Raw genomic sequence first — 25,069 nt, forward strand, 5'->3', positions numbered from 1 at the left:
GTATTTATAGAAATGAGTCATGTGCCAAGTGGTATTTTCTTTCATTCCAAAGATGAGAGGTTTACGTACGTAAAACACACAGCTCCACGTGCAATACTCTCCCCAGTGCATTTACAGGCAAAATAACAAGCTGAATGCCAAGACTACAAGTTGTCCAACAGCAAATCCAGCTGTCATTTTTGCAGGTATCCATCCTCCAGTGGAAACAGTCTCCATCAACAGCAGACAGCTGTGGCTTTTAATATAATTCAGTGGCAGATAATACAAAGCAGTACTTTCACAGCCGGAGCATGGATGAAAAATGACACAGCCCAGGAACATGACAAGTAACAGGCCTGCAGGGTGAAGTTCTGACTGGCTTTAACTGGAAAGCTTGTTTTCTCTCGAGCACACATGTTTGCCAACTTCAAATGGCACTTACTATTTTTGGTAAAGTTGTTGCAAGCCCTCACACATGCTTCATCCAAGCACGGGTTCGATACTATATGATAATCATTTGGTATTAAATGCTGCTAGCGGAGCCAGAAGGTTTCCTTCATGCATCCTCCCACCACTGCCAAGGCAATCAAATTAATTCTGTTAACAGCCTGCCAAGTCCACTAGCCCACTAAACTGTCCTGTGTTAAAAACGAAATCGAGACGCTGGTATCAAATCGTGCCGTTTCCCTGCGGAGTGTGACGGCTGGAGCCCTGCCAGCGGGAGTGACTGCTATCATCAGCCCATGCCATGCCATGGCTCTAATGAGCTGACATTTCCTGTTGCTAAATTGCCACGTCTGAAAGCCAAAGCAAACAGTGCTCAACCTCTGCAGAAACCAGACGATGGTTTCTGACTTTTCCTTCTGCCTTCTGTTTCCACGCTTTCGGCGTTTCTCCATCCGAAGCTGCCTAGATAAAGAGAAATGAAGTAAAAAACTGCTCCTGTACCATATGGAATATATCAGACTGCTCTGCAAAAACCAAGCTGTCCCATGTTGCTTCCCCAGACACCATGGACCGTTCTGCAGGTTGGGCCATTCCCCTGTTAATTGGAATGGGGGGCTCTTGTGTGTGAGCACTGCAGGCACAGGTTGCCCACACTGGCCTGGCCATATTGTTTTTCTAACTCTTTTCACTGTCTTCTTCTTTTTTCACCCTCTTCTGGCTGCTTATCTTAGCAACAACAGCAGTGGCAGGTGGAGGAGTTCACTTACCTTTTCTAGGATGCTCCAGGGAACTGAAGGTGCTGTCACTGTTACATCTCCTGAGTCTCTCATAATCACCATTTAGCACAGTGAAATCTTAATGTTTCTCTTCAGAATAAGTTTTCATCTAAAGTTTTTCACCTAAAGGAATACTTTTTTTGGGGGTCTAATCACCAGTGTGTGTTGAAACCACTGTAGCCTAGCAGTGCTCACTGACATAGACACTGCTTCTGAAGCAAAATAGGTACACCCAAGGAATATTAATAGAAAGAAATATTACAGGCTCAGCCTAAAAAACCAAGCAGTAGTCCTCTGGGATTCTTAACACGTGCTCCTCAGCAAATGAGCTATAAGATAAGTCTAGTTGAACAAGCAAAAAAGAGGTGTTTTTCCAGAAAGAGGATGGAAATTATGAAAAATGGCAGGTAGATTTTTTTTTCATCCACCAAGAGAAGACCAATAAGTTCAAGGCAGCATCAGATTTTTTTCTCATTATTTTCTAGGCTAGGATAGAGACAGAGAGGGGATTTTATCTACTTGCACCAACTTACTGTCTTAAGACTGTGAACTAAATAGGGGTCTGTTTAGCTAGCAACATAGTTTTCTTCATAGCCTTTGTTTTGTCCTCCAAACTGCAGATGAATTTCATAGACCTCAAGCTGTACTTGCAACCTTTTCCCTAATTCACAGCACTGGTAATCTTGGCTGTCCTCCATCAACTTAACTATTAAGTCTCAAAAGTCTGTTATGGATTTTATAGACTTGGGGGAAGTTCATTTTGCTCGTGTGCAGGTTCTTATCTGTTCAGTTTGGTTTGCTCTCTTCTGTAGCGACACATTTAATGTCTGTGGCATTAATAAATAACTAAAAATTATTCCACCTATTTCTTTGTATTAGGTTGAAGTCAAGGAATGAAAATGATCTACCATGGACAAGTGTTTCCTCTGGTAGCAATGTGCTAAAAAAGCAGCAGCACTGGTAAGAACTGAGTGTGTCTTTACAATTCCAATTTTCTCTGCCGTGGGTTGAAGTAAGTTATAGAATCATAGAATCATTAAAGTTGGAAAAGACCTTCCAAGATCATCAAGTCTAACCTTTAACAGAGAAGTCAGTGCATTGTGGTTCAATATAATCACTGCATATGCCACATATTCCTTAGAATTTTGAAAGCGTCTACTTCATCTCTTCCCAAAATAATATAGCAAAGATTTCCAAGGAAACCTAAAGCATAAGGGAAATTAATGAATAAAATAGGTACTGACATGGATAAAAATAATTTTCCTCTCAAAGCACAGAGAAAAGCTACTGATGGCATATATTGCTCTCCTCCCCACCCCAACCACTTCCCTTGGCTGGGGGTTTCCATGACCAAGACAGCCATCTGAGTTACAAGTCTGCGTGGTTACACAGGACCAAACCAGTCTTCTGCCTTTATTTTAAATTAATTTTTTAAATTCTGAAATTACTAAGTAGAAAAAGGCTGATGCTTATCCCAGGCACTGATCTATTTTGTGTAACCTGGACACAGGACTATTGTATGCAAAATAGATGTGATGAGCTTTGTAGCTTAAATAGAACTATATATATTGCTCAGGTGATCGAAAGGTCAGTAATATTCATATTCAACCATTATTTCTCAGGCTTTTCTTGAAAATCTTTTTGTAGCAAAGAGAAAGAAAAGGCAGTATAAATATAATAGCATGAATATTAAATTCATAAGCCTGAGATACATAAACAAGGAAGTAAATCCTGCAAACCCTCCTTGCCCCATACCAACAAAAAACCTAATGCCATTTGGGAGCAATGTGGGGTTTTCAATACACTGCAGCTTCTTCTGGAGTTCTTAAAGTGCACAGATATGAGTGGTTTCCAATTTAAAGACCTTCTTAGTTGTGTGTATGTGTTTCATTTTCTATATACTTAGTAGGTCATAAAATCTTATCATATCAGTCTAGATAGAAAATATCACATCCCTATCATCGCAAAAGCTCAAGGTTTTGTTCTGAGAGACCAGTCTTAGAAGTTTTCTACCTTTGAAGAGACTGTGCTCTTTAATTTCTAACACTTGACATATGCAGTGCTAGACAGCACAACAATTGGGTTTTGATGTGTTAAGTGGCAAAGGACATTCAGCAATTAGCCTCAGTGTAGAAATGAGTTTTGGTTTAAGGACAATATCACTTGAAATCTAAAAGGCAATGTTTAAAATATAGGAGGAATTGCTATGTTTACAAGGGATATGTCTTTCAGCAACAGTGCCATGATATATGTTGCTTTCTGTTGACACTCTCTTTTCTTCTACATTTGGGTTCATAATGAATTGCGTGTAATTACAAGAGGTGATCTTTCAAAGCAGTGTTTTCCAGAGAACTCCAAGAGAAGAAAATGGGATCTTTGTGCTAAATAAATGCCCACAAGACCTGTTCTGCTCTCTTTCGACCAAGAGAAAAATGATGGAAATAAAATCCAAGTGATTTTCCATTTCTATTTGCATAATGTTTGCTTTAGGTTAAAGGCATATGCAGGCCTGTTGCTGGAAGGCTGAGCACATTGGAAAGAACAAGAAAAGGAAGGTCACATCCTGACATGATGATGTGCATTAATTGATTAAGAGAATATTATGTCATTTCTGAATAGGCTTAGTGTCAAACTCCTGCTTCCCTCCAGCTCTGGCAGCATTAACAGCATGCTGTTGATACTATAATTTGAGGTCTCACTACCTTTGACAGCTCTGGAAGGGTATTTTGGAAGGATTTAGTGGTTTTGAATAGCTTATTTGACTAACCCCTGAAGAAACACTTTCCTTCAACACAAGCACGAGTGGTTATTTTCTATACTTAATAAGGCCAAGGTAAAGAAAACCCAATTGCATATTTTTAAATATTTTATCTTTACACGAGCCTGGGTTGTGCAAAGCACAGAGCCATATACACACTTTCACAGAGAAGGTAATAATATCGGAAAAAATCTCAAGGACTGTCTAACTCCCATGCCAAAACTTTCAAGCAGGAGTATAAAATCAGAAAAAAGTAGTCTCAACAGAAGGGTTATTAAGGATAGGAACCTCCCTACCTGATGAGAAGCTGCATCTTCTGCTCATCCTCAGGGATAGAGGAAGCAACAGGTCAACAAGTTCTCTGCATTTCCTACCAGAGTACAGTATTAAACACCCAATTTTTGTTTTAAAGTGTACGTGGATGATCTATGCTAAAACTGGTCCTGCAGCACACATATGCAGAATGTGTCTATTTATCCTGTAGATTTCCTAACATGGAGTGAGAAAAAATGGAGAGAGGAGTGAAAGAACTCAGACTTTTCCCAATATTCTCGTTAAGTTCTCAGCTGCCCCTATTCTATGGGCACTCCTCACTTCCAGGATTTTCTGTAGCCTTGGATAAATATCCTCACTCATTTTTTTGAAAACAAAAGATAAGAATGGTGGTAACACATACGATGAAAAGCAATCAAATCAAATGCCATCCATATAAACCTGAGAAAAATCCGAAAAGTAAACAATGTCTCCACCAGAGAATTGTTACAACACATCGCTGTTATAATTATTATAATATTATACTATTTTCCTTAGCAACAGCCTAGGGTTTTTTTAAACTCTATACATTTTGAAGAGGTTGACACTGCAATGATTCAGTGGATTATATAGTTGGATTCTTCTTAAACTACAAATTTAATCCCATTTCAGTTCCTAGATGACCCCTGATTAAGCTTGTCCAGCATTTCTGAGATCACACAGCAGTTACCCTGATACAAGAGCTGAATTGACTGAGAAAAATAACCGGACACGACCAAGATAACAACCATAATAATTCATCCTTCCATTTCGGTTTGAAAAGGAGGTAACTATTCCTGACGTGAATAGACCAGAAAAAAAGTGACTTTCCCAAGATCATCCAACAGTATATGGACTGGGGTCCAAATTGCCAGGATCCTACCCAGTACTGTCTCCCCATTAGGTCACAGAGGAGATCTTCGGCTTTCAGTGACAATTCCCATTGCAGTGATCTTTGGGATTTCCTAACAGCAACCAACCTGAGTCAGTGTGGAAAATAAAGGAATAAGTTGCTCCAGAAGGTTCTGAAAGCAAGTGCAGAAAAAATTTGGCTGTAGTGCCAGTAATGTCGTATCCTACTGTCCCGATTTCCCATCTGGAATGACAGTAAAGGGAGCTGAGAAGTTACCATGGTGGCTGCAATAAGAACTGACTGCTTTTCCCTGTCTGGAAGCCATCTGATCTGTTTTGCATTCAAAGCCTTCGCTGGAAGGAGTTATGGCTCTGTGAATATTATTGTGTTCTTAGTCATACATTTATTAGATATGAAATATTTTCTCTGAGCACTTCTCAGAACCATTACAGAGCAATTTAACACTTTCATGTGCTTTAGCCAGTCTTATTCTTCGTCTTCGTGACTCTGACTATCCCTTTCCCTCTCCCAAAGAAAAGAAGATGATGATTTAATCTAGGAGACACGCTGAGGGCACCAACAGATGTGGTTTTGCTGCTCCACACTCTGACTCAGGGTCTTTTCCAAATCCCCAGATGAAGTCAATGCAACTGTTTCATTGCTTCAGAAGGGGTTTGGATGAGGCTTTTTTCATGACACTGGGAAAGGACTTTGCCCCCTCTGCTGAACACACACTCTTATGAAATAGGGATGGCACTGGGAACCCGTGTTTGAACTGCTTGCCTGGGAGCTGCCATAGGACAAACCACATGTTCTGATGATGGAGAAGGAAACAGTTAATAGTCCAGCCATTATTAATATAGGCTAAAACCAAGTAACTTTTGTTTATATTTCATTGTTGTTTAAAGTACTCAGAACTAAAAAAGGAAAAATCTGATGAATATGCTGTGTTTACATTGACTTAGTTCCCATTCACATTTTCCTGACACGAAGAAATACCTCCTCAGCTCAGAAACATGGGAGAAAGCTTCAGACGTCAGAGGGAAAGTTTCTTTTGCATGAGGGCTCTGTTTTGCAATTTTCAGGCCCCAAGCATGATAGAGGAGTCATTTCTCAGGCCCCGTTATGGTTGCTCCAAGGATGCCTGGCACTGGGGGGATTGTGTGTGGAGCTGGACATGTTTGCAAGACCCTTTGGAGGCTGCTCATGGTCCCAGAGAGGGGACAAAGCCATGCTGACCCCCCGGGGGGCTGGTGGTAGCCAAGAGGAGGAGGTTGGTGTCTGGCTGCCCAGCTCGGGACAGACAGCCGAGGAGGAGAGCAGCGAGCTCTTAAAAGTGAGGCTCTCCAGCCTTCGCGGGAGGCAGCCGTGCCAAAACAGGGAATGATTGCCTAGCCCTGCTTTTGCAAGGTTTTACAGCTCCGTTCACACTTCCATCTGTCTCCCTCCCCCTTCCCTGTTTCCCCCCCGTCTCTTCCCCTCTCTCTTTTTCTGTCGGATGCTTCAAGGAAAAGAAAATTTATGGAAGTGGTTCCAAGAGCTGTTTTCTCTGCCTTGGTGCTAGTCAGTGCATGCTCCTGGCTGGCTCAGCCCTCCCTTCTCTCTGCCCGGCTCCAAAACTCCTTCACCTCACACAAAAGATAGATCATGTTACCCTTCATTAGCTGCCTTCTGAGCCCCAGCCCCCAGAGTTGGTGAGTGCATCCTTAAAAGTGCCAGGTACGTGCAGCTCCCTGCCTCCTGCACCTCCTCTGTAGGATAAAATTCCCTTTCCAGGTTCCCACCCTGAGAAAAATGTGAATTTCAAGTTTTTTCCAAGACAAAAAACGTAAGTGATGTTATCTTTCTGTGAAGGGACGAGTGGTAGGAAACACAGGTTGTCTTCCTTTCTGTTTTAATCAGCAAATTGCTTAATAAATGTAAGGTAATAAATCAGAACAGTGGCACATGCTTGGTTTTGAGGATAGGCTGCCTGAGTGGCACCATGCTTGTCCTGCATTCCCAGAGCCAGTTTCAGGCATGGTCCAACAGGGAAGGCAGGATCCCCACTCCCTCCCATCTCTTTTGCCTCATTTTGCCAGAAAAGCAGCTCAAATGTCATGGACAGCAAAAATAATTTTGCTGGGACTTTTGAACTTGCAGGGGTCACCCAAGCCCAAGCAGCAGCTGCAAAAGGCAGTTCTCCTGCCCTCCACCTCCTGTCCCACTCCTTGTTCGTTTGCGTCTTTGTCTCCCTCGTTTTCTCCCTGTGTCTCACTCCAGCGCTTTCTGACCTCAGTATTGCTCTGTCAGTGCTAAGACTGCAAAGAGAAAAACTTGAAAACCCTGATTCAGACTCCAATCTTGGTTCCATGCTCCTCTTCTAAACCCTGATGGCCATTTTTGTCCAGAGCTGTATCCTGATCTCAACAGCAATTTTAAGAATTCAGAGTTGTTCACTGCCTCCTTTCCACTGGCTCAAACACAGATCAAACCTGGATTTCAGGGTCTGAAATTTCTCATACATATTTCTGTGTTCAGACTAGGATCTTGAATGACGGGAATCGGTGACAGCGGTTTTCTGAAGATGAACTGGTAACTTAAAAATGGAGTGACAACTCTGATGGGCCCTGAATCTGGGGACATTTGTAGTGCCCTTTCCAGGACTGACAGGCTGAGAGATACAGCACTAGTATAAAAACAAGCCTGTTTTTAAAGGTTTGTCTCTTGGCCTTCCCTCCTTGGTGATGTCTCACCTACGATACAGCCAGTGACTCATCCTTCAATTATTGTTGCTGTCATTCTGGTCCAAATTGCTCGGAGGAAGGGAAATACTGACAGAGACACTTTGGGAGATTAAAATACCCGTGTCTGCGATGCTTTATAACAGTTTTGCTATAAGGAACCCGCTTTCTCCATGATTACTTTGCTATGAATTCACTTGTGTAACACATTCTTGGAACAGCACCATTTGTTTCTGGAACAAGGAATCAGCGACAGGAGATTCATTATAGACGGGGAATATTTTCTTTAGAGAAAAGCTGTCAGGTCAAGTCAGGCTTTTATATTGCTGTTTGTAAAACAAGGTGTTTACATACCTGTAAACCTGCCATGTATTTTTTTTCCTTCTGACGAAAGTCACCTTTAGAAATGTAGGTGGAAACGGTTCTTTGGCACTGAAAGCAGAGCGAGAGCAGGAAAGGCCAAGCTGTCACACTTCCTTGCCCTTTCTTCCCCTTACAAGGTGCCAGCCCCCCCGGGAATGTGCCCAGGGTGCTGATCACCCCAAATCCCAGGAATGTGCAATGTGCACCCTTCACTGTCCAAAGCACCCTGGTTCTGCCCCTGCTGCAACATCACCTGAAGAGAGGGTACAGCCTGGTGCCTGCAGCTTCCCTCCTGCCAATCCCTACATCTGTCCCCAGGACCATGGGAGAACCCACTCTTTGTCACAAGGTTAATAATTAAGATGCTCCAGCTGATAAATAGAAGTGCTAAGAACTCGGTGTGCTGCATATCCCTCCTCTGCAGGCAGCTACTCAACTCTTTTATCTAGATTATCATCTCTGAAGGAAAGTATAATTTGGCAATCATGGTCAAAGTGTTTAGACAATTCAGTCAATGGAAAACCCTGAGGCAAAAAGACAACTAAAACAAAAACATGAAGACAGAGGGATGTAAGAGGAGAGCAAATCCCACTCGATTATGTCTTTAGACAAAATCTCTCTTGCCCATGGTGAACGCACAAGGCCTCCCAAAGACGGAGGAAAGCAGGCTTCCTAGGTAACAACAGAAATTAATCGAGAAATTAGATGCTCAAATCAGAAAGAGGAAAGCTGCAAACCAGGCAGGATCTCTGCACTTCTGCTTTCCTTACTCTGTGGCCGGTGGAGTTGTCATTGGATGTTTTAATTCTGGAGTGAACACTTCTGTCCCCTAATTTACCCTGTCATTTGCCCACCCCCAGGAAAACAAAATTTGTGTTCAGATAAACACAGACTAACTCCCAAACCTACGCAGACTATTTAATTAAGAGTTTCCAAGTGGAAACCACACATTATTTCCTCAAATTAAGGGACCCTCCATTCTGCTCTAGGGGCAAACAGAAATCAGGAGGCAAGGGGCCGGGCCATATCCTGAACTCCCATTCCCTCAAGAGCATCAACTATCAGACTGTGCAAACACAGACATGTGCCTCTGATGGGAAAAAATCAAACCAGAGGGCTTTGCAGGCAGAGGGCTGGAAATGCCGGTCTCCTCCACGGCCAAAAACCTGGAGTGCGGCCAGGCTCCACTGACCTGACTGCTGAGGAGAGGAAGGAGCTGTAAGCCGGCAATTAGTAATTCTGCTACTAACAGCAAAGATTGCTGGGAAGCATAAATAGGATTGCTGTTTATATGAGAGTTAGTGCAGGAAGTGGTGTTGCTGGTGGCTGGGGGTTTTTCAGAAAGCTGCCTTACCCAGGGAAGGATGCGGTTTGTCAGAATCCCTCAGCCCCTGGGTGAGGAAGAGCTTCATGCACCGAGGTTTGGGACTGGTTTTATGGATTTACATCACTTATATTATCACTTCCAGTCCAAATGTGCATTATTAAACTCCACAGCATAAGAGGCAACACATAATCCTTTGGTACACTCCGAGTTTTATTCTTACATTGTGGTGCACAGGGGAAAAATCTTGGACTTTCTGAACGGTTGGTTTTTATTTTTCTCAGGAACACAGCTCACCCACAGAGATCCCTGCAGTTTTTGAAGGGATAGGTGCTTTTCCAAGTAGCATGAAAAATAAAATCATGAATGATGCACAACTTAGTCATAATAAGCACAGAATTAAGAAACAAGGAAGATAGTATAAGCTTTGGGAAGGGAACTAGTTTGTTTGTGCAAATGGTAAAGCAAGGAAATATACCTCTAGAAGAATTTCAGTATTACTTAATTATCCAGAAGTCTGAGATGAAGAGAAAAAAAGGCCTAGAAAATGACCTGACTTCTAGTTTTCACCAACTTCATTCTCTGTTGTTGTCAGTCACCTTCTGCTTCTCCTTTAGTGGAGCAGTTTCTCTGAAAATCAAAGGACTGTGCTGTTAGTGCAGAAAGGTGTGGGCACAGTGACCCCTTTTTAGGAGGTGGACAGAACCATTTTGGCATGTGTAAGAAAATAAACTCTAAAATGCAGAAAGTAAAAATGGGGAATTCTCCCTAAATTTCCTATTTACTTATCTATCTATCCATCCATTTATCCCCAGGAAAGAGAATGCATTTCACATGGGGCAAGATGGAAAATGAGTGATCAGAGCAAAATTAAAAATTTCCCCAAGTTCTTAGAAATGAGGGATGTTCATTTATTAATACTACTAAAAATGAATGACACTAGGCTGGAGGAAGGTGACAAAAGCATTCCTCTTGGAACATCACATCCTGGATTTCACTGCACATGTACATTTGAATTCGGTCTCTTAAATATGTCAGCCGTGTGCCCACTGGAGCTCACAACTCTGTGTTGTTTGGCCAGTCCATCTAACCACTGAATTAAAGGGTAATACAGACGTGCTGTGGGATGCAGGAATTATTGGTGATGACAAGTATCACACTGGGAGCAATGGGGCAGAGTGACAACATAACACGAGGAGAAAATTATCTCTGACATGCCCTTTACTTTCTTTAATGGCATATAATTTCTGGTCCAAATTAAGTAAGGACCTCCAGTGCTATTTGACAGTACCTGGAGGAGACAACCTTAAAAATTTGCCAGTTTTGCCTTAGATAAATAGATAGAGTTTCTTCAGTGCTCCTTGCACTTCCTCCTACTTAGTTTAGAGAGTGCTCCCAATCTCAGGCAGTGATATTTAGCTCTCTAGCAACTGGCAAGTTTTAAAGGATCATTGTATGTTTTCATGCTGAAGTGATAAATCTGGAGGTGAGTTCCTGGCACGGCCAATGGGAATGTGGATGTGTGCTGCAGAAGACAGGTTTACAGCAGTAAAACCTGGGAGAAGTAATTACGTGAGCCACTTTGGAGGAAATCATAATTAAGCCTTATTGGGGTTTGAAAGTTTGGATTTACAGTATATTTCACTCACCATTTTTCATTTTCATGGACCTCTGGCAGTTTCTGCTTCCATCTGGGATGAGGAGAAAAGTAGCTAAAAGCACTATGAATTAAATAGTGGGAAACCCATATTCATTCAGGAGGGCACGCTGGCAGTCTGGAGAGAAACCTTGTTCTTTAGGGACACAGAGCTCCATTATATTTCTCAGGCTGAAGAGGACCTGTGTCATTTTGGGGGTTCATTCAAAGCAAAACCCTTTTCCATGAAAAGGAAAGAAAACATCGGAGGTTCAGTTGTGTTTTCCCTGAGGAAGCCTTGCCTTGAGGCAGGGCACAGCAGAAAGTACAAAATTCCCATCCTGGGCAAGAATCAGAGAAAAAAAGGACCCTTTTCCCTTGAGAGGGAAGTCTGTTGCACTGGTCTGGACTAGTGACAACACATGCATTGCTATTATGCTTTCCAGTTTCTATCCAGTGCAGGAGCAGCAAGTTGGGTGCAATAGGAAGGATGCCACTGATAGCTTATAAAACTGTGAGCACTGAAAATGGTTAATTTGCTGTGTCAGGTTTTGCAGTATTACTCCTCAGATCGTTAGAACATGCTACTAGCAATCCCCAAAAACTGACATTTTAAAGGCCTTAGATTTCATTCCAAGTCTGAAAAGTGCCACAAGAACTGAGACATGGACTTTTGCAAACACGTAGGAGTCCAGGAGAGAGACCATGTCAGACATATGTTCAGCACTTGTCCACGCACTGTGAAACATCTGAGCCTGTTTGTGTGCTCACCACAGCCATGAAACGACTTCCCAGACTCCTGTGTCAGAGCCTTACACCTGCATCCTACCCAGACCTCAGAGCCCACAGGAAAACTGATTCTGCTCACTGTCACCTTCTTGCTTTTTCACAAGGCTGAGGAGGTAGAAACTCCAAGGTTGATCTCACAACAGTGTGACTATGCACTTGTTTGGAATTTTGGCCAATATGTTAATAAATAACGTAAATATCAAAGAATGCAAAATATTGTACAGTGGCAACACCCATTACCTCCAGCACTGGCAAGGATTCTAATGTAATACAAAAATTCCATTAATTTAGATAATAAAGATTAATACCCTAACCTAAATCCATACAGTCCTGAAGAGAGTTTGAATGTTTTTTTCATTAGACTCTGGGAAAAAAAACCCACAAACAAATTCAAAAGCAATTTCTAGTTTCAAGTCACTTCAATAGAGATTTGATTTTTGGGTCACTTTAAGCATAGAAGTTGGATTGTAGCTGCCTTTGTGCCTCTTGTATAGAATTCATAAAATTAGCATATTATTATTATATATAGAATTCATAAAATTAGCATGTTATTACCATCCAGAGGTTATTAAGACAGACTAAAAAGAGTAGACTTTCTGGGAAGAGAAACAATAAAAGTGGTGGAGATGGAGGATATAAGTAGCTCCAAGGATGGATACCAGAGACTCAGCCTTCAAAATAAGGGCTGTCATGACCTCCTTTCTCACCCACAGTATGTGCACAGTTCATCCACAGTATTTCCCATTTCAGTTCAACAGTTGCTTGACAGGCTGCTAAATTTAAGTACATGTGCAAGGACATGCTGCGGACTTCTCCTGGGCTTGAGATGAGGAATATAATTCACTGCTTTCCAGAATCCAGGTTTAAAAGCAGATATTGAGATCTAAACCCCATGCAATACAGAAAAGGTCTGGAATTCGGCTTAGACTTCAAGTGCCTCAGTAGCTGAAGCAATGTCCAAACCCTCTGCCTGGTTTGGGTTGTCTGGAAGCAGTCCAGCATGCTAGATTATCCAGAGAGATAGTGAGTTATATATGTTAATGGGGAATTTAAGTAATACAATTTACAAATGGCAAGTACACACTCCTCTGGTTTCCCAGCTAAATCCCAGGAATGCATTGCTTGGAATTTCACAGAGCAATCGTAAACCCCCCAACACACTCCTTGTATTCCTTCTTAGGTCAATGCAGTGCCAAAGATCATTACAACTCCCTTTTCAAAACTGATTTTATTACTTCAGTCTAATTCTGTAGACAACATCATCAGGCCACATTGCAAAACCATGCTTTCATCACAGCCATTGCATTACATTAGTCTTTCTCATTTCTGCACGCCCTACAAACAGCAGAACACAAGTGAACACTGAAAACAACCAGCAGAGTTGGTTTATCCATCAGCCACATGGACATCTGGATCAGCCAGAGTGACAAAACCAGATTAATACTGATTTTCCTAATAAAATCCCAACCCATCAGCTTTAGGCTGAATTTAATCCTAAAGCTTATAACCTCATATAATCATGGCAGCACTGGTTGCTTTCTCTTGGAAACCACCCCCTGGGCACTGCTGGAGACAGAGTATCTGAATTAGGTTGTCTCTCAGCTTGACATTGCATGGCACCAGAGAGGGGTGGAAATAGCCTCTCAGCAAGGATAATGAAAGGCACACCAAAAATTTCTGCTTAAACTATACACCTTTGTCAAAATCAAATTTATAGGCATTTTATTTAAGAGTGTATCAGCTATCTTTGCTTGTAACACTAGCAACTGCTAATAAAGATAGCAGGGAAGAAGCAAGTGGAAATAGGGAGAAGGTGATTGCTCTGACTGGCATCTTTACTGGCATGGGACCCTGGAGCAGTTTAGGAAGCTTTTCTAGTGGTGGCCCAAAACCAGTCAAGATTGGCTCTGTGCTGTCTTGCATAGAATGCCATGATCTTCCTCTGCAGCCTCTTCAGCAGGAGACAGTGGCATAAGAGCTCTGAAGGAGGTCACACTATTGCATCAGCAGATGTGCAGAGGCATATCCTACAGGATGTACATAGGTGTAAGTGTCCTCTGAAACCTGGGGTTTCTCTCTGGGGCTAAAGGAGCATTTGGGGGAAGTTTAATGCAAGGCAAAAGGGTCTGTTTCTTTGAGGTGTTTGGTGTTTGTGTGCTACCATCTGTGAGGAACCATACTGGTGTCTCCAGATACTCTTTTTGGAGTAATAAGAGGGATACTTCATTCTGGAGTATCTTATTAAAATTACTGCACTTGTCTATGTTTGAGGCTGGTGCTAATATTTGTTCAAAGCAGAAGGAATGGGTGGTTCTTGTTCTCTCTTCATGACCATATTGTTTGCATTTTCTGCAACCTTCAAGTGATAAAAGAAATATAATAATCTGTCTGTTGTCTCCCTGCCAAACTGTCAGCTCAGCCAGTCCAGCACACCAGCAGCCTCAGAGATTTTCTAAAACAACTTCCAAGCCATACATACGAGATACAGGGCACTTTATAAAGCAAAACCAGTTCATTTCTCAATCTAAAGCCACCCGTGAAGTGTCAGTCTACGGGAATCAATTCACACATGTTTTAATCAACTTGTAAGTTACACTGGATATATGGGAATAGTTAAATTTATAGAGCTTGGAGTCTGGCCCATTAAACTCTGTCTATACTGTTTTAACACTTCTGGAAGCCTACATTTAAATTTGCCTCGGGTCATGAGTGAAATGAATACTCCTACTTCCAGTGAAATGCCAAGCACAGATCCATGAATGTGCACTGAAAACAAAATAAAAGCTTCCCCATGCTGTCCATGGGGATGGCAGGGCTCTGGAGTGACTGGGGAGCAAAGGACAGTGGGGATGTGCAGGGATGTCCCACTGCTCTGGTTGCAGCCACTGGTTCCAGGCATGCAGGAGAACAAACCCTGCCAACCATATACGAGCAGAAACGTGCCTTGAAATGGGATCCAGCTGTTTGCTGAAGGGTTCTCAGCTACTGACAGCCAATTTGGACATTTTGGGAACATCTGCAGGTTTGCTCTTATCGATGGATGGGGGGTTTTGACTGCATTTGCTCTTGGAGCAGGTTTGGCTGATAGCATCAGCATCTGCTCAGCAGCATTAGCAGCCCTGCCTATGCAGGTACCGAGGAAACCAGAGACAGGGCTTTTGCCAGTCAGGACAGGAATGTTTATTTAAATGTAAGGAAAGAACCAGATCTGCAGCTGCTGGATCTGCAACGAGTCTCAGAGGGGCAAAAACTGACTTGGAAAAAAAGCACTGTGTCCTGTGAAATAGAAAAGGAAAAAAAAACCACCGAGCCAAACCTCTTGCAGGAATATGCACTCCCCACACTGAAAAGGCATTTTTGGTTTCCAGAAAAGATGGCTACAGCCCTCGTGCCTCTGGTTGCCCAATGACAGGCAGCTTTACATGCTGAATACCAACATGAGGATTTGCAAAAACAATTACTTCAATTATCTTGTTCCCTTGGCAACCACATAACACGCACTCATGTTTTAATGAGTCACTGCCACTGATGAGCAGGGGCTGCTGTGCAGGGCAGGAACCCTATCCCAGAACCCCACAGCTCCCTGGGGAGCCCAAGGGGCACCCGGGGGACTCCAGCAGCACCTGCCATTCCCACCTCATGTTTTTTCCCTAACAACCAAGAAAAAACAGAGTTTACTGTCTTGAATATGAGGGTATTGGGTCAGAGCGAGCACCACTGCAACCATAAAAGCCTAATGTGAACTACTGTAAAATAAAGCAACGTGAAAACATAATTCCAACTTCTCAGGTGCAGTAGACTGTGTATAAAATTGCCATTACTGAGCTGAATTCTGGCTGAGATACCAGTGGTGTGAAACCAGAATCATGTCACTGACTGACTGCAGCTTTTTTGGGTATGCTCAAGGATAAACAGTTGATGGCTAAACAGTTGTGTGAAGACTGTTTTCAAAACGCTGAGATTCATAGCCTACAAAAAATAAGTTCTGCATGCTAACAAAAGCATGTAGAATGTATAACTTTTATATCTCATTTTATATTATATACATCCATACACACATCTACGCATCTAGGCAAAAAAAATTCTGAATGGATAGGCTGATTTTTATTGCCTTATCTCAGTCCCACAGCAACTGCAAACTGCTGAAAGGAGCAAGAAAAATGACAAAAGTTCCTGAGAAAGTTTGTATTAAGATGACAAATAAGGAAAATACTTGAGGTGTTCAGTGAAGGAATTGAGTAGCAGGAATTGAGTAGCAGGAAACATAATAGAATATTTACGACAAGGCTTGTGAGAATGGAATGACAATGAACCTGGGGATCTTATTCATCTCTCTAGTGCTATTAGACAAGAAGATAACCTGAAAATAAAAGGAAACAACACACATACAATTTTCAGTGGTGTAACTCCCTGCTACATGCAATCCTTGCACTTACTGCTGCAGCGGTGTGTTTGATTATGGTGGTTTAGAAACACCATGTAGCTACTGCACTTGCTAAATCAAAAGTTTGCCCAGGAAACAAACTCTCATGCACAGGCAGAGAACATGGGAAAGGTCAGAAAGGACCCTCACGTCAGGCCAAGCAAATCCCTCTCCAGATAGTTTTTAATGAAATATTAATTTAAAGCTCAACAAACCCCACTTTTGTTGTAATGATGGAAAGGCAACTGAGCAAAAGAAAAAAAGCTTTTAGTCCAAAGTTTTGGAGCTTGTGAGTATTTCGTTTCTGGAAATTCGATCTCTTTTGGTTTTCTACTGTGCCTGACCCATCACAGGTATGATCATGCCTAGAAATTGGTATTTTTCCCACTGGTGTGGGTAAAAGGCTATTTTGCAGACAAAAGACAGCAAAACATTTGTATTGGGTACTCAGAAGTGACAAATTCAGCCTGATATCCAAACCCACATGCATTCCCATCACACTGGTAGGAGAGAAGAAGAGCTAGGAGCAAGCAGAGGTGTAAAACAGATAGAAAGCTTGAAAACCAGCTGCAATGAGGCAGCAGCTATTGGGTACAAAAATAGCAACATTTCCCCATGTAATCACAACAAATTGTTTTTAATCACAAGCAGATGTGATTCATAATCAGTTTTCCAAATTCAATCTAATGAGAGCCCCAGCAACTCCCAGCTGAAGAAATACTTCAGAGGGCAAGGGAATACCTATAGGTCAGTTTACATACCTTGGCAGCAACATGCAAGCCAATGGGGACATCCAGAAGGAAATAAGGTCACAAATTGGCAGGGCAGCAGCTGCAGTTACCAGTTTAAACAAGATTCAGTTGTTGAAAATCTGCATCTTAAAGGCCAAATCTGCAAGTCATAGACCAAACTATGAATCTTCAGCTCAAATGTTATTTCCATCTGAACATATGGCTATGAAACCTGGATGCTCCCCTGAGGCACACAGAGAGGCAACCTGAAGCTTTTGAAAGAAAACAGAATGAAAATATGAAATGGAATGGATTCATAACGAATGCCAGGAGCTATGGAGGAGCTCAGTAACTTAACCTCTGGCAAAAGAAATGGGGGCATTTGGCACAGGTCGAGACTGAAGGCACACAACTGCCCCATCAGAGAAGCCCCAGGGTAACTAGAGGAATGGTTGTCTGAACAACTCCATCAGACCTGCTCAGAGGATGCATGGGAACAGCATGATCTTGGATGTGTGACAGCATCTCTTGCTCCAGCAGAAACTTGATGACACTGGGTAGGGACTGTCAGGCTCTTGTGTGATGGATCCACCTAAATATCTACTCAGCTATCTCCTGACACGACAAGGTGCGATATGACATATACGGGGTACTGGTCCTAATGAATATAAAGTTCCTCTACTCTTTGCTCCATTCCTGTATCATTACAGGAATGATTTTCAAGCTTTGCAGTTGCTGTGTAAATGAACAGAATTTTCCTAGATCTTTTTCCCATTTAGTTATTCACATTGAAGTTACACTGTTATGCTTTTGTTATGTTACTTATGTCTACAAGTTGCTAGAATTATTAACACTGTGTTGAACAGATATTGGATCTCCTCAGTTTATAATTGATAACAGCTCGAAAGGAAAGGTAATTATTTTTTTTGAGAGTGGATTTTCTTACCCTTGGGAATATATTTTTAAAATCTTACACTTATAAGAAAAGTTCCGCTTTGTAACCCTTAGATACCAAACCCATGGATAGATTGATGTCAGTGAAACTAACTCTTGCATTTAAAAAAAAGCATAAAGAGCAATTCCTGCTCCAGCAGCTGAAGCTGGGGCGTCACTCAGGCAATTTCAATCTGAATTCCCAGATTACCACAAACTTTGGCAACGTACCTTTCCTGAAGGAACCGAAGCCAGTGCTGCTGGGAGTTCAGAAGCAGCTTTCCCAAGCTCCATGCCCTGCCTGGGGCACTCTCCTGCTGGCTCTCCCTGCAGACACACACATCCAGTGTTGCTGGAGTTGGGAGACCTGTAACACGGGCATCCCCACTGCCTGCCTGATGGGATGTGTGGGATCAAAGCTGTCACTATCAATCAGAGCTAGTGAAAAGCTGCTTTCCAGGTGGCACAAACAAGCTCTGAAAATCCTTTCCTAGCCCCCTTTCTTGTGATCGGGGGAAAATATTTCACTTGTTTTCTGATCTCAATGTGAGGGTATTTCGGATGCTGTGAGCACTCCACCGTATAGGACTAGATGCACAAACAGCAGAAGGGAACTCATATTCAAAGGAATGGAAAGAAAATAATGAATTACTGGAACAGCGCTGGCCACTTCAGTAAGAACACCAGTCATCTAATGAAAATATTGACATTTATGGGAATCCACAGGCAGAGTTAGGCATAGTTGTGGTCTCTGCTACTGTATCACTTTTCAAAATGTTTTATTTCTGTTTACCTTCCAAAACAAACTACTGTAACTAATATGTTTATAATAATTAAGGAAGAGACAGCCAAGTTTGAGAGAAGAATGGCCTCCAAAATTCACACTTTTCCCAGCTGGAAGGGAAGGCTTAATTGGGCTGAGGCCTTCTTTTCTTTCTCTAATCAGATAGGAAAGCTGGGAGGTAGGAACAAGGGCCCTAATTATTGCTAGTATAACTCCAGGAAGAACAGTGTGCTTGCACAAGGCAACAATTTAATATGCTTTCCTTTGCTAATCATGCCATTAGCAGCTAAATAACCACAACTAATACATTTATGTGTATGCCTGTGTTTGTATATACATGTGTGTGTATGGATATACTTATAAGAGAATGTCATATGTGCTGGTCAATGCTGAAGCTGGAGGTGGTGCCCAGTGCTGATTCAGCCTGACAATAAGTATCTTGAGGACAGTCTCTCCTCAAGCCTCGAAGCAGCTTTTGTGGTCTGTCATTGCAGCAGGACTGACAGTGCACAGACCGTGCCCGGGGGGCACAGGGAGACAGCTTTCTCAGGGAAAGGTCTGTGACTGTTTTGCAACCAAAAACGGTCCCAGGCCTGAGGGGTCTCGCTGCTGGAGGAATGAGATGGCACAGAGCATTGGGCAGACGTGACTGTGTTTGTGGTTTTGCAAGACAGACTCGGGCCGATCTCTTGTGGCAGGGAAGTCTGATCCCTTAATCTCGCTGAGAAAAACATATTCTGTGCACGTTCTCTTAATTACTGATCAGGGAAGGCCTTGCTCAGTATGTAGCAGAATTCAGCCTGTTTTACTGCTTTCAGTCTTTTTGCTCTGGGAGCAAAACAGAGCTGGCTTTCCTGATCAGCTGGTGGTGACAGCTTCCTCAGGTTTGTCAATACGATCCTCATATATCCAGCAAGGATAAGCATCTGTCAGCCTCTCATCAAAGGCTCCCACAACTTTCCACTTGCCCAGCTGACCTCTTCTGTGGCCAGACTGGAGAGGTTACTTCCTAAAGATAACCATGACATGGATCTGCCAATTATGAAATAATGTTTATTCCTTCCAGATCAAAAAGTGGTCAGGGGAACACATTGTAAAGCCAAGGCACACTTGTCCCTTTTTGCAATAAAGCTGTATGCCCTTATAGCAGTTAGCAATCTATTTTTTGGCACTTTGTTAATCATGTGTATCAGCTGCTTCCTTAAAAGTATTTTGTTTCCAAACTAGCGACCAAGTAAATTGATAAACCCAGTCAAACCCAAAACAAACAGCGAGGAGTTCCTTAACTGAAGATAGAAGGGTCTAGAACTCACCTCAAACATTTTGTATTGCTAAAAGAGATTCACAGGCATGCAAACCCAGCGTGCCAGGCAGGAGAAACATGCTTCTTCCTGTCGATGATTCTTTCAAATTTCAAATTACAGGATGTGCACAAAAGATTTCTTCAAGTTCTGTACAAAGCATAAGGGAAAATACTGGCCTTGGAAATGCAACTCTCTCTCATTACAGCAAATGTATTCTCTTCTTAGAGTTGAGGAAGGATGAGATTAATTTGAAATATTTAATTTTTAAACAGGACAGCAGAAAGGATGAATTTTTCCACTTATCAACTCAGAAATAAAATCTGATTTATTGCTTTATAAGTTATGTAGAAGCTTCACTGGAAAAGTATAATATATCTGTGATACTATATCTTTAGAAGAATCAATATAGAGCTTTAAATCAAAAGATTTTACACCATTCAACAGTAAATCCACAATGATAAAATGTGGCAATAGAAGAATTCTATAATGACAAAGGGATTCAAATAAAATATTGATAAACCCAATGCATCTCCATACATTCTCCTAATTCCAACTGGAGCTGTGTTTGCACGGCTCATTACTGGGAAGAGTTACTGGTTAAAAGGCTAAATTTTCTAAGTTGTCCTCTTCTGAGGGCAGGAGTCTCTAAATCTGGAAAGTATTTAGGTTTCACAAAACGATATGATCAAGCATTCCTGACAAAGCCTCCATGCTCCTACTTGATTGGAATTTTTGAATTGCAGGCTGCAAGCTGCTGAGCTCTCTGAGAAGGCTTTGAGAGACCAGCGTAAGCTCCAGTTCTCACCTTTCTGTATTTTTTGGTATGTGATGGGTTCTCCACACTCTGTTGAAAATAGCAGGGAGCCCTCTCTGCTCCACGGCAACCTCTGAAGCATCCCCTACCTGGAAAATCACCAGCCCACAGATATTAGGAGAACCTGTTACTTAAATCTGTTTTTGAAACTTCCTGTGCTACTTTTTTTTTTTTTTTTTTCTCTTTGCAGGATTTATCCCATGACCAATTTTGGTTGTTAATGGTCTGTGTTTTAGAAAATGATCTCGCTGGTTATTTATGCCCTATATCTCTATTTCAGTTATGCATTCAGCAGCTGGAGTCCATATGGAAATGTTGGTCATTTTAACTGAGTGAAGACCTTTGCAGATAAGGGATAGGAAATATAATAATGTTTTTCCTATTGGGTTCCTAATCATATGCCATTTAGGAGAAGTATGTATGGAACAGGATATTTTTCCTAATATTATGATTTACTATTATCAATTTCAATGTGCAAATTGGCCCTGGAGTAGGCAGCAAACAAAGAAATATTTTATTTTAAAATCGTGAGCAGGAATTAATGGGCCTGAACACATCAATGCCAGTTTGGAGGAGCAAGACCTTCTTCCTGTAGGAACTGTCACCTTTTTCACTTCCCTACCTCCCTCAGGAACATTTCTGCCTGGGAACCAGCTCCACTTTCTCACAGTGACACAGCAAGGAGGTTATAAATATCTCAAGCCTAACAGACTCATTCTCACCGGGGCATCCTTTCCTGGTTTGCTCTTTGCCAAGCTGTGATTACAAAAGCAATTCCTCACACCCTTGAATAAACACCGTGGAGCTCTTCCAATGAGTACAACCATACAAGACAACAGGGGGGTGCTGTATTTAACACAGCTGATAGCTGTGCATAAGAGAGTAGGGAACAAGTGCCACTACTGGAAGTCCAAGGCAGCGATGGAGCTGACAGGAAAATCAATTACAGTGAGGCAGTGGAAAGAGAGTGATGGAGAACTTGAAAATTAAAAATATACATGTTCTAGAATTTCAATTGAATAACCATCTTGCATGCCTACACAGAAGAATGGCTTGTGCAAAAAAAAAAAAAAAAAAAGAGAGGAATATGAAAACCATAACCTAATGTTACCAAGACTTTTGAGGCCAGATGGAAAATCTATGTAATAATAAAGAACATAGCTGATCTGCTGGTGTGCAAGTGTAAAGAAAACAAGCTGCACACCAGCCTTATTAAAGTTAAAAGAAGCAACGATTTCAGGCCAGTTTGCCACAAACAGCTGTGAGAAGTTGTCAAAAGGAAGTTGCAAGTGTTGCAAATTCTACACTTTCACTTTTCTCTGACCAATTAAAGTCTGAGGAAGCTGAATTCATGGATCAGTTATTTTTCAATAGCAAGTGCTCACACAAATGCAAAATTTGCTTTCAGAAATGCAGAAACTGCTGCATGTAGATAGCAAAATAATTTCATATTAAACTCTTTGGTGACAAAAACTTCTTGGACAATTAGCTCTTCTGTGCAAGTCACTGTCCAGCCCATCACTTGCTTCAGGTGAAGAAGAAACCCGAGGAGTTTCAAACCAGAGTTTTTCACTTATCCGTTTTTCATTATGAAGATTGTCTGAGTTGATATTTGTGATGCACTATAAAACATAAGTCTTCCAAAATTACACATGGGTCAATATTTAATTACTGGAATGGAGTGGGCACTAGTATTCTTATACATTTTAAAGAGGAAGGGCTAAATCTGGGTATACATAAATGTGAATACTTCATCAGGAAATATTTTGCTTATACAGAAAATTAACTGTTTTCACAGCCTCAGGGTATGCCAGGGTGAAAGTGTTCCCTGCCACATGGTTTGTGCAGCTAATTTCTCAGGGACCCAAGTGGCAACATTTTCTACTTGTCGAGTAGAATACCCTTAGCATGGTATTTCAGAGCTTCTTTATTTTCAGTGTTTGAAAGTTTTTCCCAGAAGCCAAGCCACATGTTACCTCACATTCATTTCTTCACAACATTAATTTCTTCACAATATCTCCACAGATTTCGAGGGAGGAATCTCAACTCCCAGTCTAAACAATACTGGAAGAAAAATTGGGAATATGGGGGGGAAAGTTAAGGAAACCACTGCTCCCTTATTTTGTTGCAGAATTAGGACAGACAGGGTAACTCATTCTAAGAGTGACACAAAACCCATGATAACTAACAACCAGGATTTAAGATCTTGACAGTTCTACACTCTTCCCAATTAAAATATTCCTGTGCCTATCACTGGAAAAACTTCTCCCCTTTCAGAGCTTTCTAGAAATATCAATCACTGCCTTTTCACCTGCACGTTAACATGTTTGTTCAGTTGTCAGTTCAGTCCCAAACACAAACACTTTCATCCTGCTTTCCTGCAGACAGGAGAGGGGAAGGAAAGGAGCAGAAGATATCCATGCTGATGGTAAGTTTGGCCCATAACTCCTTTGGTCACCTAGGATGCACACGATGTGAACAAGTGAAACCACAAAGCAATGAACCACAACATCCAGCACAGCTCGACCTTTTATCCTATTTAGCTGAGCAGAAGCCCAGTTTCCCCTTGGTCGGTGTGGCTGAGTCAATCCTTTAACGACAAAGCGCTTTGAAGCAGGAGAAGCAGATGATATCCTGAATATCTGCTGTGAAAAACAAACTGAGTTCTCTTTGGTTTGCAAAAGTCATCACTTCTAGATTCCATGTAGCTACAGACGTTGCACTAGAATCCCTCTGAGAAACCAGGATCCAAGCAGGGCATGCAGTGCCCAGGGATGCAGGGCATGGAGTACCACCTGGAGAGCTTGTGGGGTGCTGCCCCTCTCTGCCCAGCAACAAATTGCTCTGAGGGTTGGTCTGGGGAGGGGAAAACTCACAACTTATTTTCTCAAGTGAGTGGAGCATCTGGAAAACTCTGTCACATCACCCATACATGTTCCTCTTTCTTCGATTTTAATTTTTTTTTCATGGGCAGTTTTGCAGTATGAAATCTTCAGAGCTGAAATAATATTAAAAGAAAGAGATCCTTCTTTGCAAGGTAATTTGAACTCTAAACTGAATTTGGGCTTGATGATGTTTGCAGGTCTGTTGTGTTCATTTTCCCTGTACCTTTCAGCACTCCAGCCTTCTCTGTGAGTATACTCATGGAAAGCGAATTTGAGGTAATAGCTCATTTTGGACTTTACAGTTGACTTTCAAGCTTGCCCTTTGCAAATCTCATTATAGCAATTAGCTAGATAGATGGTGGAAGAATGAAAGTATCCCATGAGGGAAAACCTGGATCTAGCGAAATTCAGGAGAGTTTTGCCAATGGCAGGATTTCAGCCCATATTTGTAATGTGACAAACAAGGCAGCTGCAATTTTCAAGTATTCATGACTGGTGACAAGATTTCCACTCCAAAGAAATTAGCGTAGTCAAATGATGGTTACATCCAACTCAGTTTGCAGACACGAAAAAAAGAAACAGTTTTTATTGTGATATGAGTTATTGGCTCAGGCTAGAATTCCTAACCAGAACAATTTTGCCAAATTTACAAAAAATGGAATGAATTAAATTCTATTCCATAATAGGCCCTGGTATTCGAGCTGCAATTCCCAAGGTGCACAACTTATAAAATGCATCTTTTTATAGTTTGTAAAGCTGGCAGTGGAAAAGAAAGCAGCCTTATTCTCAGGTAGCATTTAAACCCCATGAAAAATGTTGTGAGGAGTTGTGTTATTGTTGTAACACTGTCATTGAGGTTAACTTAGAGGGTCAGTGTGGAGTATTGTGGGACAGATGGGAGTTATGGGAGGAAAGAGTCCATTCCTTCAAATGTGTCATTGCTATAATTTCTAAAAAATTAAGAAAATTAAAATAATATTAACATAACAACCTGCTGACACAGGTTTCCCAGAGAGGTGGTAGATGTTCCATCCTTGAAAACATTCAAGACCAGGTTAGAGGGGTCTCTGAGAAACCTGATCTAGTTGAAGATGTCCCTTCTCACTGCAGGGAGGTTGGATTAGATGACCTTTAATGGTCCCTTCCAACCCAAACCATTCTATGATTTGACCATTTTCTCTTTCTAGATCCATTTTAATCTTAGATTAAATTTGGAGTAAATTTTGAGATTATTTTACCCTAAACACTGAGACAGA

General features: G+C 41.7%; 1 long non-coding RNA gene across 1 annotated transcript in view; it reads left to right on the forward strand.

Moving 5' to 3' along the window:
- Positions 1–25,069, forward strand: part of LOC127478762 (uncharacterized) — a 237,216-nt gene that overhangs the window by 189,152 nt on the left and 22,995 nt on the right. The window contains exon 9 of the long non-coding RNA XR_007907333.1: positions 2,082–2,162. This is a non-coding gene — a long non-coding RNA (uncharacterized LOC127478762). The remainder of the gene's footprint in view (positions 1–2,081; positions 2,163–25,069) is intronic.

The sequence above is a fragment of the Manacus candei genome, unplaced genomic scaffold (assembly GCF_025592945.1).
Source record: "Manacus candei isolate 608988 ecotype Guabito, Panama unplaced genomic scaffold, ASM2559294v1 h1tg000062l, whole genome shotgun sequence".
NCBI lineage: Eukaryota > Metazoa > Chordata > Aves > Passeriformes > Pipridae > Manacus > Manacus candei.